This window comes from Phyllobates terribilis, unplaced genomic scaffold (genome assembly GCF_046119375.1).
Source record: "Phyllobates terribilis strain yellow unplaced genomic scaffold, ASM4611937v1 Scaffold_3__8_contigs__length_932513732, whole genome shotgun sequence".
Classification (NCBI taxonomy): domain Eukaryota; kingdom Metazoa; phylum Chordata; class Amphibia; order Anura; family Dendrobatidae; genus Phyllobates; species Phyllobates terribilis.
In genome coordinates this window covers 570,643,927-570,664,442 of record NW_027362763.1, presented here as the reverse complement: position 1 = coordinate 570,664,442, position 20,516 = coordinate 570,643,927, and positions in this window count along the sequence as shown.

Genomic DNA, 20,516 nt, shown 5'->3' with positions numbered 1-20,516 from the left:
ACCTTAAAATATCACAGGATATTACCTAGTATAATATACATAAAAACAACCTTGAAGGCACAATTGCCCAAAATTAATCCAATGAGTGTCTCACTCACCATATAATTGTACAATGGAAATCTGAGTGTATATAAATCATTAAGACAAAAATTGGTCCAAGCCAAACCTCAAGAAGTGATCGTCTGTAGAGTTCCATTTGAATCAGATGGAATAAGGGAAATGGAAAGGCCCTGTCAAGCCCTGTCATGCACCAAACTCTATCTCGCTATGCTATAATACTCCACTTACTCCACTTATTCAGTTTTGAAGTGATTTTGGGGGACCTATATATTGGAAATCCTCCAAAAGTGATAACATTTTAAAAAACGCTCCCCTCAACATATTCAAAACTGCTGTGAGGTAGTTTATTAACTCTTCAGGTGCTTTTCAGGAATTAATGCAAAGTGACAAGACAGGAATGAAAAAAAATATTTTTACCACCTAAATGTTGCTAACTTCTAAACAGGAAATATATCTGTCAGTCTCTACGGTCATTATTTTGCTGTAAATCACCATGGCAACCATCAGGACCACAAAATCATGACTGGGTGCCAATGGGGTTAAATAAGGAGCCCCCACACTTTGTTAAGTATCTAGATGCTATTGTTGACGCGATTGGACTGAATATATATTCTTTGTGCTAATAGCATGCTCCAGAAACCAGGCCACAGTTCAGCAGATAAATATTTTGTGCTAATATTGTGCTCCTTCCAGGAGTTAAACTTTCAGAATCTAAATTGGTTGTGCTAATAGCGTGGTCCTGAAGCCATGCCACATTTAAACATTGTACAGGGCTTGGAGCAGTATTTCTAACTTAAACTTGGATCAGTAACTGGTGGATGAGTGACAGGTGAAGGCCTGGTGCTCTGAGAGCTCTGCCAAATTCAGGGAGCACAAATGAAAGACAGAAACCCAACTTATAGACCAAGCATGTCCAATAATTATGGGCAGATACGACTAAAGTGCCATCAATTTCTATTTATTTATTTATTTTACTCATTCATATAGCGCCAATAATTCCAAAGCGCTTTAACCTTCATCAGGCTGCATAATTTTACAACGTTAACAGGCTGAAGAGGTACAATTGTACCTTCATATATACCTCCACTGTGGGAAGACTTTCTCCTTTACTTGGTTTCAGAAACTAAAGTTCATTCAGCTACAAATGTTATGCTGATATCTATTGGCCAGTGTTGTTACTGCTCACTTATGTTGCTGTCAATTAAGTTGATTCAAACTGGGAGTGGCTTCTACTTCTCTACCTGCCTCCCTCCTCTCAGTAGCCATTTTGCTGTTCATCTCATTGCTGTGAGCAGACACATTTCTAGGCTTGTGAAGTCTTCAATTTCTTGGATACGAAGATAGGAAAGTCTCACAGCATCTAACAGCCAGTTATACCTTCATTCGCCTTATGTGGGGACAGAACAGTCAGAAATTGTCTTTGAGCCTGGACTTGGCTTACATATATTTAGTATGAAACTTATCACTATAGGTATGATTTTTATACGAAAAATGGATAATAATTAGTATCTACATATTGTTTTACGATGTTTTACTTATATTCAGCACAAAATAAAGATGGTGGCTCTGTTACAATTTTCCTATTGGTCGAAAAAACAGTCGAAGATGGAATGAAAATTCTGAAACCGTATACGGTTTACATAATATATAAATGACATTTATAAATAATTATCACTAGAAATAATTTACTTTTTTATCTGCACTTTAGAATTGAGTTTCATTCTACTTGCCACGTGTTACTGAACTAAATTACGAAGCCAAAATTCATCTACCAAGTCATCATGAGTGATAGTGATGCTGGATCTAGTTTCCGCCATAATCCAAGAAAACGTGTTTGCAGGTTAGTATCATTTTGTGAAAAGCCAATAATGTAGTATTGTGCAGTATTTCGGAAAATTATTTATTTTTCATTTTTTCAGATTTACAGATTTACGTCTGCCGAAATAATGCGAATGCTAGAAGAATCTGATTCTGAGCATGAGGAAGAACCATATGTTGCATCTGATGATGAAAACTATGTACCACAAGTGGATGTTACTGAAGAAGATTCAGACATTGAACAAGAAATGGTCATAGAGCAGGAAAAAGAATACCACTCAGACAAAAGTGTTGAGGATGAGTCATTGCCTCAAAGTGCAGGCGACATTTGGACTGCTAAGGATAAAACTCAATGGTGTAGTGATCCACTGCCAAATGCACAAACAAAATCTCGTAATGTCCTACGACAAAGAGGTGGCCCTGCAGCAATCAGCAACCTGTATACAGCAAAAGAGCTATTCAAGTGAATCATGACTCCCGAGATGTGTGACATCATATTACGAGAAACGAATCGAAAGGCCAAGAGAGTTTGTGATGCTTACAACAACGAACTGGTACAACGTTTTCCTGATTTTTCTGAACGGCCACCACAAAAAACATTCAAGCAATTTACTGAAACTGAACGCCATGCATTTTTGGGCTTACTGATTGCTGCTGGTGTGCACAGAGACAACAAAGAGAATCTGGAGGAAATGTGGAATGTTGCTGCTCTGCCTCTTATACGTGCAGCCATGTCTCGTGACCACTTCAAGATGATACTCAGATTTATCAGATTTGACAACGAAAATACACGTGCAGAACGTGTGCAAACAGATAAAGCTGCACCAATACGGGACATCTGGACAATGCTGAACAGAAATCTGGAGAGAGCCTACAAGCCATATAATTGTATCACCGTCGACGAGCAATTATTTCCATTTAGAGGCCATACTAAATTTACCCAGTATATACCTTCAAAACCAGCTAAATATGGCATAAAAATTTTCTGGGCTTGTGACTCGTCACAATGGTCCTCGACAAGTAAACATTGGTGAACGAACAGTATTGGACCTAGTGAGCTCGTATAAAGGCTCTGGAAGAAATGTCACCACCGATAACTTCTTTACAACCATGGAACTAGCTAAGGTATTGAACTCCTGGAACATGACACTATTTGGTACAGTGAGAAAAAACAAAAGGTTCCTACCTAGCAACATGCAGCCTGCCAAAGAAAGGCCTGTAAACTCGACAAATTTTGCCTACAATCATGATGCAACAGTCTGTTCATATGTACCAAAGAAGAACAAATCAGTCGTGCTTCTATCATCTATGCACATGACGGGAGAAGTTGAAGAGACACTAGCAGCCAAGCCAGAGATAATAAAATACTACAACAAAACAAAAAGCGGAGTTGATGTTATGGATAAAATGTTGGGAGAGTACACTGTGAAATGACGAACATTACGTTGGCCTCTGGCATTTTTCTACAATATGATTGACGTCACTGGGTTAGCATCCTACATCATCTACAGAGAACACAATCCAAGCTTCAGGACAAAGGATCAACGAAGAAAGTTCCTGAAAGATCTTGCAAATTAGCTGTGTATGCCTGCAATTGAAGATAATAGTACAAACCGAATGATGATGAGAAACCATTTTCTTCGAGGTGCAGTAGAAATGGTGCTTGGACGATGCATTCTGGTAGCATCGCAAGCAGCAGCTGGCCCTCAAATACCTCATGGTAGTCGTGGACCCTCCCCTGTTGTTGGTAGTTGCTATGTCTGCCGAGACCTGAGGCGAAAACAACGTAAGACTAGAGAGTCTTGTGTGGTTTGTGTGAAACCCATTTGCGATGAACACTTGGTAGCAAAGACAACATGCATTACTTGCGAAGAAAATCAATAAAAAAAGTTTCTTACATTTTCTTTTATAATGTAAATGAACAGTTTTTTTACTTGTTTATAATAATAAAATAGCATTATCATTAAAAAAAATATTATTCTTTTTTCCTTTCATTATCTTCATTCAAAATATATGAGGGTACATTTGTACCTATGCAGCTTGTTATGGATGCAAAAATATCTCGACCCCTTATCTCGGTAGGGGGTGGAGATATTTTATTGAAATTTGGCCAATATATTCTGGACCAAAACTGCAGAGATGTCACGAAATTTCAGCCCTCTACGGCTTTTCGAAAAAAAGTTATTGCAATTTTAAAACGGAATAGTTACAATTGTACCTACTCAGCCAGACGAAGGTTAAAGACATTTACAGACATTAGTGGCACTGTCCCCATTGGGGCTCACAATCTAAATTTACTATCAGTATGTCTTTGGAGTGTGGAAAGAAAAATCAGTACATGTGGAGAACATACAAACTTCGTGCAGATGTTGTCCTTGGTGGGGTTGGAACCCAGGACCCCAGCGCTGCAAGGCAGCTAATGTTTTTGCATTGATGACTCAACATTCCCGGGGTTGGAAGTCTATCACTGCGATGCACACTGTGAAGCCTCACTGCTGTCTTGGGGAAAACCACTCTCAAGATTGTCTTCAAGCATGTTTTGATACTGCAGCATGGGTGTGTCCCTTTCCAGGGGGGGGGAGCAAATGACAAAATGTACTTTTGTACCATGAATCGAACAGAGTGGCAACCCAGTAGTCAGCACTATATCTAATCCTAACAATGCAGTCATGTTGCAGATAGTGCAGCAAGAAGGTTCTCATGGGTTGGTCTCTTTCATGAGGTCCAAGTCTATAGTGTTTGGTGGTGGGATAACACTCAAGCTTGCTTCCTCCATCCCCTCTTGGCAACCACGGACAACAGAGAGGGAATCATTATCCTCTACATCTCCTAACTGTTGTGCATCCATCATTTATCATCATCACAGAGTAGTATTTCAATATTTGCAGATGACACCAAACTCTGCAGGGTAATCAATACAGAGGAGGACAATTTTATATTATAGGAGGATCTATGTAAACTAGAAGCTTGGGCTGATAAATGGCAAATGAGCTTTAATGGGGATAAATGTAAGGTAATGCACTTGGGCAGAGGAAATAAAATGTATAATTATATGCTTAATTGTAAAACACTGGGCAAAACTGTAACTGAAAAAGACCTGGGTGTATTGGTAGACGACAAGCTCACGTTTGGTGGCCAGTGTCAGGCAGCTGCTGCAAAGGCAAATAAAATAATGGGATGCATTAAAGGAGGCATAGATGCTCAGCAGGAGAACATAATTTTACCTCTATACAAGTCACTAGTGCGACCACACTTAGAATACTGTGTACAGTTCTGGTCTCCGGTGTATAAGAAAGACATAGCTGAACCAGAGCGGGTGCAGAGAAGAGCGACCAAGGTTATTAGAGGACTGGGGGGTCTGCAATACCAAGACAGGTTATTACACTTGGGGTTATTTACTTTGGAAAACTAAGGCTTAGGGGTGATCTTATTACTATGTACAAGTATATGAGGGGACAGTACGAAGACCTTTCTACTGATCTTTTTACTCTGAGACCTGAGACTGGGACAAGGAGGCATCTTCTACGTCTGGAGGAAAGAAGGTTTAATCATCATCACAGACGCGAATTCTTTACTGTAAGAGCAGTGAGACTATGGAACTCTTTGCCGCATGATGTTGTAATGAGTGATTCACTATTAAAATTTAAGAAGGGCATGGATGCCTTTCTTGAAAAGTATAATATTACAGGTTATATATACTAGATTCCTTGATAGGGCGTTGATCCAGGGAACTAGTCGGATTGCCGTATGTGGAGTCAGGAAGGAATTTTTTTCCCCAATGTGGAGCTTAGTGTTTGCCACATGTTTTTTTTTGCCTTCCTCTGGATCAACATGTTAGGCTATGGGTTGAACTAGATGGACTAGTCTTCCTTCAACCTTAAAAACTATGCTACTATGTTACCTCTGCCTCCTCGTCCTCCTCCATTTGTTCCTCCCATGGCAAACGCCTGTGCGACAACAGATTAGAACTTAAAGATATTGTTAACCCTCCTCTGCTTCCTCCTCTTCCTCCTCTTTCCCTGGGACCACCACCTCCTCCCGCAGACTATTCAAAGTGTGCTCCAGCGTGTAGATGACCGGAATAGTGATGCTGATGATGGCATCATCAGCACTAACCACCTTAGTAGCCATTTAGAAAATGTGCAGAAGGAAGGATGTAGAGGTCCTTCATATGTGTCCACTCTGCCAGTGTGATTTGCACATCGTCGTACTGCATTTGCGCAGGCTATATGACATGAGATACTGCGTCAGGGTTTGTCGTTGCTGCAACATGTGCAGAGTTGAATTGTACCATGTCGGCACATTGCATGTTAACCGTTAAACAGTAGGCCAAAAGATCTCTGTAGCGGCACAAGTCGATGACCCATGAGTTGCGAATGGTGGAAGTGAGCACACAGCGACTGTGGTTTCTGCGGCAGCGCATCCAGGACGGGATGGGTGGAGAAATTGCTGTACCATCAGGTTGAGGATGCGAGCCATGCAAGGTACATGTGGGAAGTTGCCCCGGAGTAAGGCCGCCACCAGGTTTACACCGTTATTGCACACGGCCTTCCCTGGCTCCAGGTACAGTGGAGACAGCCATTGCTCAAACTCGGCAAGGATAGCTGTCCACAACTCTTGATCTGTATGACTGCGATCTCCAAGGCATATTAATTTAAACAATGCCTTATTGCGGTGAGCCCTGGCTGTGCAGTATGGAGGTGGGGGAGATTCTATCTGCGCTGTTGGAACGTGTGTCTCATTAAGGCAGACGTTGAGGGTGCAGGTGGAGGCCCTAGAGGATGTGGAGGAGGCAGAAGCACTGGAGGAAGTGTTAGGTACAGAGGTTTGTCCCGCAAGTCTTGGGAATTCCATGACTTGGTGTCTAGTTGTTTAGTTCTCCATCTCCTGGTGTGTAGTGGTTTAGATCTCCAACCCTAGTTGTTTAGTAGCTTATTTCTCCATGTTCTGGTGTGTATTTGTTTTGTTCTCTAACCCCTGTTGTCTAGTAGTTTAGTTCTCCTTCTTCTGGTGGGTAGTGGTTTAGCTCTCCATTCTCAAGCGCCTTGCATGCCTTGGGGATTCCAAGATATGTAGAGCAGCCCATCTCCCGCCTGCCTACACAGCCACCAGAGTCACCCAGTGCCCAGTCAGTGAGATGTAATGCCCCTGGCCATGCTTGCTTGTCCAGGTGTCAGTAGTGAAATGCTCCCTGACAGACCTAGATTTTTTTATTGAACGGGTGGTGTTGTCTGCAACATGCTGGTGTAGCGCAGGCACATCTTTCTTAGAGAAGTAATGGTGACTGGGCAACTGGTACTGGGGGACTGTGGCAGCCATCAGCTTTCAGAAACCGCCTGTATCTACCAGGCGAAAAGGCAGCATTTCCATGGCCAACAGATTGGATATGGTGAAGTCAAGCTCTTCGCTTTGGCATGTGTAGGAGGAAACAATCTTTTACATAACCACAACTGTGGGATTGAGGGCTGGCTGCTGTGCTGAGAGAGGGTGGAGTAGGGTGAACACTACAAGCTGCTGGACTGTGAGAGAGGAGCGGAGATGTTACGGTGGATTGAGAAAGATGGGGTGTGCTCGGTGTCTGAGAACACTCAAAAACAGTAGGCATGTCCACTTCCGTAACAGATGATGGGCTCTCACTCACCCCGACTGTAGTGCGTAAACAAGTGGAGGTTCTGCGGCCAGAAACACTTGTCACGGTGACAGAGGAGGAACAAGCAGAAGATGCGGTTGATGGGGCAGCCGGTGGTTGGCGAGGCCCGCTAGTCTGCATTTTAGTGCAGTGAGGTTCCCAGATTAATGCATGTTGATCGCACATGTGCCAGTTCATGCATGTAATAGTCAAATTATTGCATTTTTTTACTCTACTTTGTAGTTTTTAACAAAGTTGGCAGATAACGTGAGTTGTGTCAATTTTTGTGGACTCAAAAAAGACCCAGGCTAAGTAACCCTTGTCACCCCTGCAAACTGCAGACCCACAAACGCTTCTGGTGACTGCCAGAGTTGAGGCTGAGAATGCAGTGCTTGTCATGGTTGCATAATTCCGTGTCTGTGCGGGAAGGTGCAAAGTAACCTAACGTCTGGTGGCAAGGGTTTGGATTCTGCTCGAACCCTAGTTCATCCGGCCCAGGATCAAACTGAAAAAAATTTGGGTTATTGCTGCACATGCTTTTCTCCTGTTGAGTCTGTGAAGCTTTGGATCAGACCTCTGATTGCTGAGCCGGGATGAACTGAACATTTTAAGGTTTACTCATCTCTATTGTTTATAAAATTGTGGGGTCACCATTGTGGTAGGCTCTCTGAGTTTTGACTGTAATATTTAATAAAAGCTGTTGTGGCAATTTACCCAAGTCGCAACAGTCATGTGTTTATTTTACATACACCGGTTATGCATCGTGGGGAAGACAATGGGTTAATAAATATAAAGCGATCAAATCCATCTTTAACGTGTCACGTAATTTATGATCTTTTTTATGAGATCCGGCTGATCTTTTCCTAAAGGCGATGTAGCACATTTTCGCAACTTTGGTGAAATATTACAATATTACATCTTATTATCAAAACACAAGATACTTCATCTGAAATCATTTTATGCAAAAAGTGTTCTGAAATGATGTCAGGAGAAAGCTGACTCGCCCCCTGGGCCGTGGGGCACTCGGGGCCGGGCTTCTGGGCAATGCTGGGAGTAGTAGTGGCGACCCGGTCCCGTGGCTCTGGGTGGTCAGACCGGTGGCAGTCTTTTATATGTTTTTAGGTAATGTCCGACTACGCCACCCGTGGATTGCGGCTATCATGAACCGCCGCTGCAAGGCAGTCCCTTGAGGCTGATGGTGTGTGCAGCTGAGTTAGTATAACTCCCCACGGGGAGAGTGTAGCCTCAGGGCAATGCAGTAGATGGTAGGGGGTGATGGTGCAAGGAGTCCCAGTACTGTTAGTGCTGGCGAAGTAAGAAACACAAAGACAACGTGTTGCAGTCCAGGGTCTTTTACTCACAGTTCGTATACTCCAAGCCACTTCTGTACAGGTAGTGACTGCCCAAGCCGTGCTGCGTCCACCCAGTGGGGGGCTTGGTCAACCCCTAGGCAATTCCGGAGTATGGCACAGGACTCCCTTCTATCCTTCCTCTGGCTCGTGCCCCACCAGTGACCAAGCTTTTGTCCAGCTGCCGCGGATCTATGCGGGCAAACGTGGGCCCCGTTTACTGCTATCCTATATGGTGCCTTCCTAGCAAGGTTTAGCAGGGGGTCGCACCAAGTGATGATCACGACCTCCGGTTCTTGGCTGAGGATTATTTGCCTCCACCAACTTGGGATCCGGTACCCCTTTCTTGCCTGACCCGTCACCCATAATTTCCTGGGTCCTTAGGGTCCCTTCTGCCTTCTTGTTTCTGAGCCCTTCTGTTTCTCTGTCACTCCTCCTCCTTTCCTGTTCCTTCTTCTCCTCCGTCCCTCAGCTTCTTCTCCAGGCCTACTTCTCCTTCTCCTCCCAGGCTCTGGCCTTCACCCTAGGCCTGCCTTTGAGCGGAGCTCCTACAGAGCCTCCGCTCCCTGTCTTCTCCTCTCACTCTGAACTGACTGAACCCTGATCTAAGATGGTGCCCACTTTTATACCTCCCCTCTGAGTGTGAGCTCAGGTGACCAGCACCCAATGAGCTCCTACCTATGCTCAGAATCCGTCCCCTTCTGCTCCTACATCACTGGGTTTCCCCCCCCCCTCCTCACTCCAGCCAGGGACATGGCCTGTCGTGCCTGCATTACTGTCTAAATGGGAGCACCGTTGAGCTGTCCCCCGGAAATGGGGTGTGTGTGATGCATGCAGCTAACTGAGCCCTGGTCCATACTCCATCCTTACCGGGGAGTGGAATAACACACCTCTGGTAGAGGTGTAATACCCCTGTAGCGGCCGAACCCTCGGGGCGCTATATTCCCCCCCGGTAAACCACAGCACGTCCTCGGGCTGGAAAAGAGTAAAGACATTTGATTACAAGACATGCAAAACTTTTTCAATAACTTTTTACATTAGAAAACAGACGACATTGTTCAATTCCCTTTATGGGAAACACTTTTCTTTGTCATTGTTAATGCTACCATAACTCTTTTGTCACATAAAACATTCTCATTATCATATAGCAGCATATAAAACTCTTCATATAAAACATTTTTAAGTAAAACATATTCTTGGGTACTGGCCGCGGTGCAACTTGCGACCAGGTGTTCATTCTTCTTAAAGGTGCAAAAACTTCAGCAAACCTTTAAACATGAGGGACTCTCTGTCCCGAGGTAGACGTTGCAGTCTTTTTATAAAACCAATAGGGGGCGCTTTAGGAAGCGCAACTATATACAGGATGGCCGCTCTCAGTCCTCGGCCAGGTAGGGAAGGGGATGACTGCTCTCAGTCCTCAGCCAGGTTAAGGAAAAGGGATGGCTGCTCTCAGTCCTCAGCAAGGTAAGGGAAGGGGCCAACTTTTAAACAGGTAGCAGTCCCATAATAGTCCCAACGGGGACCACACACTCAGTGGAAACAGTCCCACAACAGTTCTTTTTACCCTGACGGGTAACTATGTACATTGGCGCTTTTTCCTTGCTCTCTACAGTCGTCCTCCATACGTGCCTTGCTCCTCCTGGTCATCTTCAGGCCCGTCCGGGCCCTCTTGACTCCCTCCATGATAATACTGCAGCTCTTCCTCTGTTAGCCTGTGGACGTGGAGGGCGTACCACCCTTTTACACCCTTATGCCGGGTGTAGGTCACCACGTCACCGGGGTACAGGTCTCGTCCTCGATGTCCCTCTGGCAGGTGACTCTCGACGTCCCTCCGGGTCACAAAGACGTTGCTGATGGTCTCAGGATCTTTGATGAAGCCCCAGCCGTGCTCCATTTGAAATTTCACCACGGTCCCGGTGACTCTGGGACCGCTGGCGGCTCGGGGGTTCTGTCGGGCTCTCCTTTTCTGCTCCGCACTTTGTACTTGGAGCCGCTCTTGCCAGACACGCCACTCCCGCTGCTCTCTCTCAAACATCGCCAACTGCTGATGGCAGGACTCTCGTCGACGGGCTGCGTCCGCCCGGGTTTCTTGGGTGAACCCCATCAGATTTTCTCCGGTGGGGTCCCATTCGAACTGGGCGTCCTCGCGCGGGGGCTGGGCAACGTCCATGGGCTCCGGAACAGGTATCAGGGGTTCAGGTGCTGCTCCGGCCTCCGCAAACAGGCTTCTCTGGAGGCGGGGGTTGACATACTCGGGTGGCCAGATGAAGGGCCGCCCGTCCAGACCAGTGTGCTGGGCGAACAAGTCCGCGCCCAGGGGCTGTATGGCAGGGGGCACCGGTGGGGGAGCGGCGCCCGGGGGCACTCGGCCTTGCGACCAGGCCGGTGGTCGTCTTCCGGTCGTGCCCGGGAGTGGCACAGCCAAGGCAAGGGGCGCTGGCAGGGTAGCGGCGCCCGGAAGTACTAGGCCTTGCGACCTGGCCTGTGGCGTCCGTTTCTTAATTGCGCCCGGGGTTAAAGGGCACGGGGTGGGGCGTAACCGTGGCGCTTGCAGCCTGAGGCCTAGCTGGTAGCGGCAGAGGCGTGGTGACATGTACGGTTCCCGGGGCTTCGGGCCTCACAACGGGAGGCTGAGGCAGGCTCGCGGCTTCAGGGCTGGGGGTGGTGACGTCCCCGTTACCTGCCTCGGTCATTGCAGCCTTCTCCGCGTCGTCGTCCTCGGACTCCAGTCCACCTTCACCGCCCTCGGAGGCAGGCGTGCTGCTGGGTGGTGGTAGCGCCTCCTGTTGTCGGGTCACGGCCTGCCGGACCATCCTCCAGTCCAGATCTTCTAACGCAGCTCGCGCACGCTCCGGGTTCTTGGGGAGCTGTGCTAGCAGCTCTGCGAATCTGCAGGGTGGCTCAGCCTGCAGCAGGCCACGCACCAGGGTACTGGTGCTGTTCTCTTCCTCCATTCCCGGGTGCGGTCCGTACAGACTGATCCAGACCGCACCCTGCCCCACAGTTTTCTTCTCTTTCCGCCCCCACTGGGGGTGGTCTTGGGGCCATCTGCTAACAATCACTTTCAGGGGCAGCCCCCCCACGTTGATGGACATCTTTACAGCCGCACTCATGGCTGTTGGGGGTGGGCTCCTTCTTTGGCGCCATTCAGGGACCTGGCCCACGATGGGAGGTGGCTTCCTGTTGTCTTTTGGTGTGCACATTATGGCGTCCGTTCTGCTGGGGCGGGCGCCATTTTCAACACAGTCAATTTCAATTAAACAGTCTCTTTTTCTTCTCAGGCACGTAATACCCATTTGTCGCGGGTTGGTCACAATCCTGCTGACTACGCCAAAGCTGACTCGCCCCCTGGGCCGTGGGGCACTCGGGGCCGGGCTTCTGGGCAATGCTGGGAGTAGTAGTGGCGACCCGGTCCCGTGGCTCAGGGTGGTCAGACCGGTGGCAGTCTTTTATATGTTTTTAGGTAATGTCCGACTACGCCACCCGTGGACTGCGGCTATCATGAACCGCCGCTGCAAGGCAGTCCCTTGAGGCTGATGGTGTGTGCAGCTGAGTTAGTATAACTCCCCACGGGGAGAGTGTAACCTCAGGGCAATGCAGTAGATGGTGGGGGGTGATGGTGCAGGGAGTCCCAGTACCGTTAGTGCTGGCGAAGTAAGAAACACCAAGACAACGTGTTGCAGTCCAGGGTCTTTTACTCACAGTTCGTATACTCCAAGCCACTTCTGTACAGGTAGTGACTGCTCAAGCCGTGCTGCGTCCACCAGGTGAGGGGCTCGGTCAACCCCCAGGCAATTCCGGAGTATGGCACAGGACTCCCTTCTATCCTTCCTCTGGCTCGTGCCCCACCAGTGACAAAGCTTTTGTCCAGCTGCCGCGGATCTATGCGGGCAAACGTGGGCCCCGTTTCCCGCTATCCTATATGGTGCCTTCCTAGCATGGTTTAGCAGGGGGTCGCACCAAGTGATGATCACGACCTCCGGTTCTTGGCTGAGGATTATTTGCCTCCACCAACTTGGGATCCGGTACCCTTTTCTTGCCTGACCCGTCACCCGTAATTTCCTGGGTCCTTAGGGTCCCTTCTGCCTTCTTGTTTCTGAGCCCTTCTGTTTCTCTGTCACTCCTCCTCCTTTCCTGTTCCTTCTTCTCCTCCTTCCCTCGGCCTCTTCTCCAGGCCTACTTCTCCTTATCCTCCCAGGCTCCGGCCTTCACCCTAGGCCTGCCTTTGAGCAGAGCTCCTACAGAGCCTCCGCTCCCTGTCTTCTCCTCTCACTCTGAACTGACTGAACCCTGATCTAAGATGGTGCCCACCTTTTATACCTCCCCTCTGAGTGTGAGCTCAGGTGACCAGCACCCAATGAGCTCCTACCTATGCTCAGAAACCGTCCCCTTCTGCTCCTACATCACTGGGTTTTCCTCCCCCCCTCCCCACTCCAGCCAGGGACATGGTCTGTCGTGCCTGCATTACTGTCTAAATGGGAGCACTGTTGAGCTGTCCCCCGGAAATGGGGTGTGTGTGATGCATGCAGCTAACTGAGCCGTGGTCCATATTCCATCCTTACCCGGAAGTGGAATATCACACCTCTGGCAGAGGTGTAATACCCCTGTAGCGGCCGAACCCTCGGGGCGCTACAGAACCATCCTAAGCAAAGTGTGTTTTTTTATATAAAATAGTGCATATATGTTAATCGATTAATGACCACTTATACGCCTTTTCACTGCGTTCATTACCAGACTTAGTTCTACAACAGCCACCTTTTTATGGAGTTACAGTATAGGGAGATCACACTGCAACTTTAAAATCCCTATTCCGCTGCTGTAAACTTACAGCTGGGGAACATTGGGACAAGCATGGGGACCAATTTAATTGATCTCTTCAACTGTGATTATTGTGAAAAATTTATCACAGCCCCACCAGCAGTGAATTGCTGGCTCGGCTTTACCCCAACTTTTTGCTTTTCTTTCCACTTGTGATTTAGATGTGCTCGTTACTCGGCGAGCATTGAGCGGTGCTTGATTTCAAATTCTAATTCCCGCCCCATATGTTTGATGCCTGTTACACAGCCAATAAGCATGCGGGGATTGCCTGCTAGTCACTGTAATGCCGTAGCCATCTTGGTAGTGGCATTACTGTGATATACTGGCTGTATGACTGCATCAGAGATTATAAAAGGAGAGACGCCACCAGCATCGGCACGCTGACGCCATTGCACAGCTCTGTGACAGTTCATATTGGAGGGTACTTGTCCATGCGTGTGAGTGCATAGTATAATGAATCAGAGTCCTTTACTGCTGATACTAGTGCTGATGCTGAACCATCATACTAAGAGCCCTTGTCAGGGCTATTCCTAAGCTTTGCTGTTTGTATCACATGCATTCTGAATCTAGTCCCATTTTAATAGGCAGTAAAAGCTAACTATACAGCTGGGGGCTGATATTAGTAGCCTGGGAAGCTCCATGGGTATTACCCCCTTCCCAGGCTTCAAACATCTGGTCTCAGCTGTCTGCTTAACCTCTGCTAGAGAATAGAATTACAGGGGACCCCACGCCAGTCACAGTACTAATTATATATATCACTGACATCTTTCTATCTAACTATTCTATGTATGTATAGCTATTCTCTCTATTCTAAATTGTCGGGTACCGCTGTGATTTTACTGTACGTGGCTGAGGAATTGTCTGGTTTCAAGGAGATGGGTGCATGAAAATTGGACAACACTCGCATGGTCCGAGTACTGTGCGATTTTTTTGATGCACCCATTGACTTGCATTGGTGAGTCTCGTCCGAGGTACACAGCAATGCGCAGCATGCTGCGATTTTTTTCTCAGTCCGATTTCAGCTAAGAAAAAAATCACAGATGAGATGTGCCTCATAATAACATTGGTCTGAGTGCAATCTGATTTTTACATTACATTTTTTCTTTGTATCTAACAGTCAGAAAAAGCATTGTAAATTTTTTCTGCATTCAATTACTCACCCATATAGTATTATGTGCTCTGTGGTACATTTTGTTCGTATCTAATATTCACAAAAAGCGTTGAAATTTTTTTCTGGATCCATAGACTATTGCATGCTCTGTGGTACATAACGGTGGTATTAAACTCCAAAAAAACGCTTTCACTGCTGCAGGTGGCCACATTTTTATTTATATTAAAAATAAACTTGGTTGCAAAAGACATAGCAATTAGATAATGCGAAAGGCATACATTAAGGGACGGGGAAGTGCTGATGATGGTATACACAGATGCTGAGGACATGGGGCAGGTGCGACTACACTTGTTGATGGAACACAAGAAACACGCATATCCATGGCACATACAGTGGGGAAAAAAGTATTTAGTCAGCCACCAATTGTGCAAGCTCTCCCACGTAAAAAGATGAGAGAGGCCTGTAATTGACATCATAGGTAGACCTCAACTATGAGAGACAAAATGAGAAAACAAATCCTGAAAATCACATTGTCTGATTTGGAAAGAATTTTTTTTCAAATTTTGGTGGAAAATAAGTATTTGGTCACCTACAAACAAGCAAGATTTCTGGCTCTCACAGACCTGTAACTTCTTCTTTAAGAGGCTCCTCTGTCCTCCACTCATTACCTGTCGTACTGGCACCTGTTTGAACTTGTTATCAGTATAAAAGACACCTGTCCGCAACCTCAAACAGTCACACTCCAAACTCCACTATGGTGAAGACCAAACAGCTGTCGAAGGATACTAGAAACAAAATTGTAGCCCTGCACCAGGCTGGGAAGACTGAATCTGCAAGCAGCTTGGTGTGAAGAAATCAACTGTGGAGAAATAATTAGAAAATGGAAGACATACAAGACCACTGATAATCTCCCTCGATCTGGGTCTCCACACTAGATCTCACCCCGTGGGGTCAAAATGATCTCGAGAGCGGTGAGCAAAAATCCAAGAACCACATGGCGGGACCTAGTGAATGACCTACAGAGAGCTGAGACCAACGTTACACAGGCTAACATCAGTACCACACTACGCCGCCAGGGACTCAGATCCTGCGGTGCCAGACGTGTCCCCCTGCTTAAGCCATTATGATTCGCCCCCTGGGGCCGTGGGGTACTCGGTAGCCAGGCCGGTCCTTTTTGGGGTAGTCACGGTGGCAGTGACCCTGTCCGTTGCCCAGGGCGGTCAATGAGGAAAGTCAATTGGGGAATAAAGTTTTGGAGATAAAGTTTTGTGACGCCACCCGTGGTATGCGGCTATAGGTGGCCGCCACTGTGTTCAGATCCACTGGGGCTGTTGGTGATGCAGCAAAGATGGTTCAGCTCTCCACGGGTAGAGCTAGGCCTCAGGACAGTTAAATAAGAGATGTAGGATGTTGGTGTTGTGGTGCAAGGCAGGTGACGCAGCAATTAAGTAAAGGACACAGCGGGGTGCAGTCTTCAAGTTTTTACTCACAGTTCTTATGGTGTTCCAGGTTACAATTGCCAGATTATAACAGTCCACCGAGTCCTGTGTCCTTCGGGGAAGTGATCCAGCCAACTCTCAGATAACTTGGGTGCACTTGAACGGGACCCCCTTCTTGTGTACCTTCCCAGGCCTTCTCTCTGCGCTGGCTCTTGCCCTCTTGCCCTGCGCCTCACACACAGTGTCCCGAGCCAGTGGCCGCGGGCCTTGTTGGGCGATGTTCTTTCTGTCCCCTTTGTCCTATATGGCCACCTTTTCAGCGAATGTGTGTGGTTTTTGGCTACGGCACTTGAAGATACCGCAACCTCCGGTTTGCTAGCTGAGGCTTGCAGTCCCCTACTGCGACCTGATCCCTTCATGGTCATTGTGAACTTGGGAGCACGGGTGGACTCCGCACTTTCCGTGCCCCTAGGATCCACTCTCTCTCTGGAGCCCTTCTCACTGTTCCGGTCTTCTCTCTTCAGTCCTTCCTTCAGTACTCCCCTAAAATACTTTCTCCACCCACCTCCTCTACCTAGTTCCCTCCTTCAGACAGGGACCAGGTCTGTGCTCTCCCTTAGGAGCAATCATGCCCTTCCCTGATGGAGTGGTGTAGTATTGGATGTGAGTGTGTGGGTCCCGGGTAGTGGTCCCTCCTTACCTGAGAGTGGGGTACCACACCTCTGGCTGAGATGCAGTACCTCTGCGGCAACTGGACCCGCAAGGGCAGCCACAATTACCTGTTCGGGCCCATCTGAAGTTTGCTAGAGAGCATTTGGATGATCCAGAAGAGTATTGGGAGAATGTCATATGGTCAGATGAAACCAAAGTAGAACTGTTTGGTAGAAACACAACTTGTCGTGTTTGGAGGAGAATGAATGCTGAGTTGCATCCAAAGAACACTATACCTACTGTGAAGCATGGTGGTGGCAACATCATGTTTTGGGGCTGTTTCTCTACCAGGGGACCAGGATAACTGATCCGTGTACATGAAAGAATGAATGGGGCCATGTATCGTGAGATATTGAGTGCAAACCTCCTTCCATCAGCAAGGGCATTGAAGATGAAACGTGGCTGAGTCTTTTAGCATGACAATGATCCTAAGCACACTGCCAGGGCAACAAAGGAGTGGCTTCATAAGAAGCATTTCAAGGTCTTGGAGTGGCCTAGCCAGTCTCCAGGTCTAAACCCTATAGAAAACCTTTGGAGAGAGTTGAAAGTCCGTGTTGCCCAGGGACAGCCCCAAAACATCACTGCTCTAGAGGAGATCTGCATGGAGGAATGGGCCAACATACCAGCAACAGTGTGTGCCAACCTTACAGAAAACGTTTGACCTCTGTCATTGCCAACAAAGGATATATGTCAAAGTATTGAGATGAACTTTTGTAATTGACCAAATACTTATTTTCCACCAAAACTTGAAAAAAAAATCTTTCCAGATCAGACAATGTGATTTTCAGGATTTGTTTTCTCATTATGACTCTCATAGTTGAGGTTTACCTATGATGTCAATTACAGGCTTCTCTCATCTTTTTAAGTGGGAGAGCATGCACAATTGGTGGCTGACCAAATACTTTTTTTCCCCACTGTAGTTTCCTGTCCCACTTTTTAGGGAGGCACGGTACACCACTTCTGAACCCACAACAGTGCGAATAGGTGGTCGGTTGGATAGCAGATAATGCTTCCAGCATGCTTGGCAGCAAAACCCAGTCTTCCATACGGTCCAGTCTCACCAGCCAACAGTCTGGATCACTTCATCCTAACCCTGATCCTCCTTCCTCCCACCATGTTAAGTCCCAGGAGACTAGTGATCCCACACTAGGACACTCTGAGGAGCTCTTTACAACACTTCTTCATTGTGGTCCAGGAGGACATGCTGTCATTGAGGGACAGGAGGAGATGCTGTTTAGTGATGCACAAAATTTGGAACATTGTGTTTCCAGCCACCCACCCACATGCACAAAGGCTAAACGGACAAATTTCCAGGCTGCTTGCCATGGAAATGTTGTTGTTTCGACTTGTTGACATGGAGTATTTCTGCCGACTCATGGTGGCAGCCGTCCCTTGGTACTCAGTCACCAACCGCCACTTTTTCTTCCAATGTGGTGTCCCCGCCTTGTACCAGCATGTGTCAAGGAACATTACCTGTGCCCTTACCAACGCGGTTACTGGGATTGTCCACTTAACGACCGACACGTGGACAAGCGCTTGTGACCCGGGACGCTACATTTACCTGACGACACACTGGGTGAACATTGTGAAGGCCGAGGCTGAGTCCCACCCTGGCACGGCACATGTTCTCCCGACGCTGAGGATTGCTGGCCCTACGTCTATCAGGGTTTCCTCCACTTCATATATCTGTTCCTCCACACCCCCTCCTACGCCTCCTCATCCTTCATCTCCGATGTGTTAGAGCACGTCGTCCACATAAGCCGGAAGCTGGAAGCTTTGCAGCACTGCCTCAGCAAAGCAGTAACAGACTCTGCTGAAGCTGATTTTTCTTGGAGACAAGCCGCACACTGCAGCAGAGTTACTTAAAGGAATAACAGAACAGACAGATCTGTGGCTTTTGCCGCTGAACCTCCAACCAGTCATGGTCGTGTGATAATTGCCTTAACCTGGTGGCAGCTGTGAAGCTTGGCAAGCTCACACACGTACCATGCTTGGCACACATGCTCAACTTGGTAGTTCAGCGGTTTCTTAAAACCTACCCAGATTTGCCAGAGCTTCAACTCAATGTACACTGGGTCAGCACTAGTGTTGAGCGAGCATGCTTGACACTGCTTGGTACTCGCCCGAGCATCTCACTACTCGGGATGTTCGGCGAGCACCGAGCATTTCCGGGTTACTCGGGCGGGAGCTCGGGTCTCCGCCCTGCATGTTTGGCGCTCTTTACAGAGCCAATGAACATGCAGGGATTGCCAGCCAGTCACTGTAATGCCGCAGCCATGTTGGTTGTGGGCATTACAGTGATTGGCTGGCCGAACAGCGTCACCTCGAGTATTTAAAACCGGGCTCCGCCATCTTGGACACAGTCGCCCGGGATCAGACAGTGTAGGGTCAGTGCTGCTGAGTTAGGGAGAGATATATAGTGCGAAATAGGTAGTGTAGGGTCACTAAAGCCTGCCAAATCAAACAAACAGTCCTTCTCAGGACTAATATCCATCCCAGATATCAGGCATGCAGACAGGTAAGCTGTATAGGAGACGCAGTGGTTATACCAACAAACACTGCATTACAGTCCTGTGTGCTACCGCTGCTCAAATTGCTAGACTTAGCCCCAGGTCTCAGGGGCCAGGAAAAATCCTTTTTTTTTTCATCTCAATCCTCTTTTTTTTTTTCCTCAGACAGACTGTACAAATACCCGTCTTATTAACCTTTTGATATTCCGCCCCCCGCCCCCCCAAAAAAAAAATTGAGTGTGTCTGTGAGTGTTCAGACACAAATATATCTGTTTAAAAGAGTCTGGTGTAGGCCAGATAACTAAAACTGTGGTTTTGCAGTTCCACGGTTCAAATCTCTGTATTATCCACTTTTTGCCTTTTTTGTATAAAAAAAACATTTTGAGTGTCTCGCTGACTGTTCAGACACAAATATATCTGTTTAAAAGAGTCTGGTGTAGGCCAGATAACTAGAACTGTGGTTTTCCTCTTCCACGGTTCAAATCTCCTTTTTATTACCCTTTTGCCATTGATTGTGTGAGTGTAAGCTATTTTACTTAATTTACAATGGGCAAGGCGCGTGGCAAGGGACGTGGAACTGGACGTTCTGGTGATGGTGCGTGTAGAGGACGGGGCCGTGTCCAAAGTGAAAATGTGCCACAACAAACAGCCACATCTTCTCGCTCCCAGTTCTAGACCGAATTACTAGGGAAGCATACAGCAGCACCACTATTGCGAACTGATCAGTGTGAACAGGTTATTAATAGGATAGCAGATAATACTTCCAGTCACCTGGCCACCACCACCTCCGGTCTGTCTTCCACACGGTCAAGTGTTAGTAGCCGTGAGTCTTGACTGCATACTCCTCCTCACCCTGATGCTCCTTCCTCCCACCATGCCGAGTGTCATCAGACAGCAACTGATCCCACAGTTGGACACTCTGAAGAGCTGTTCACTGGTCCATTTCCATATTTGTGCCCCTCGCCTGCTCCGCTTGAAGAGGTGGAAGATGAGATCCCATGTAGCGATGGCCAAATATTTGAACAGCCACGGCCACAGGAAGGCGATGCTGGCAATTTGTCACAAGAGGTG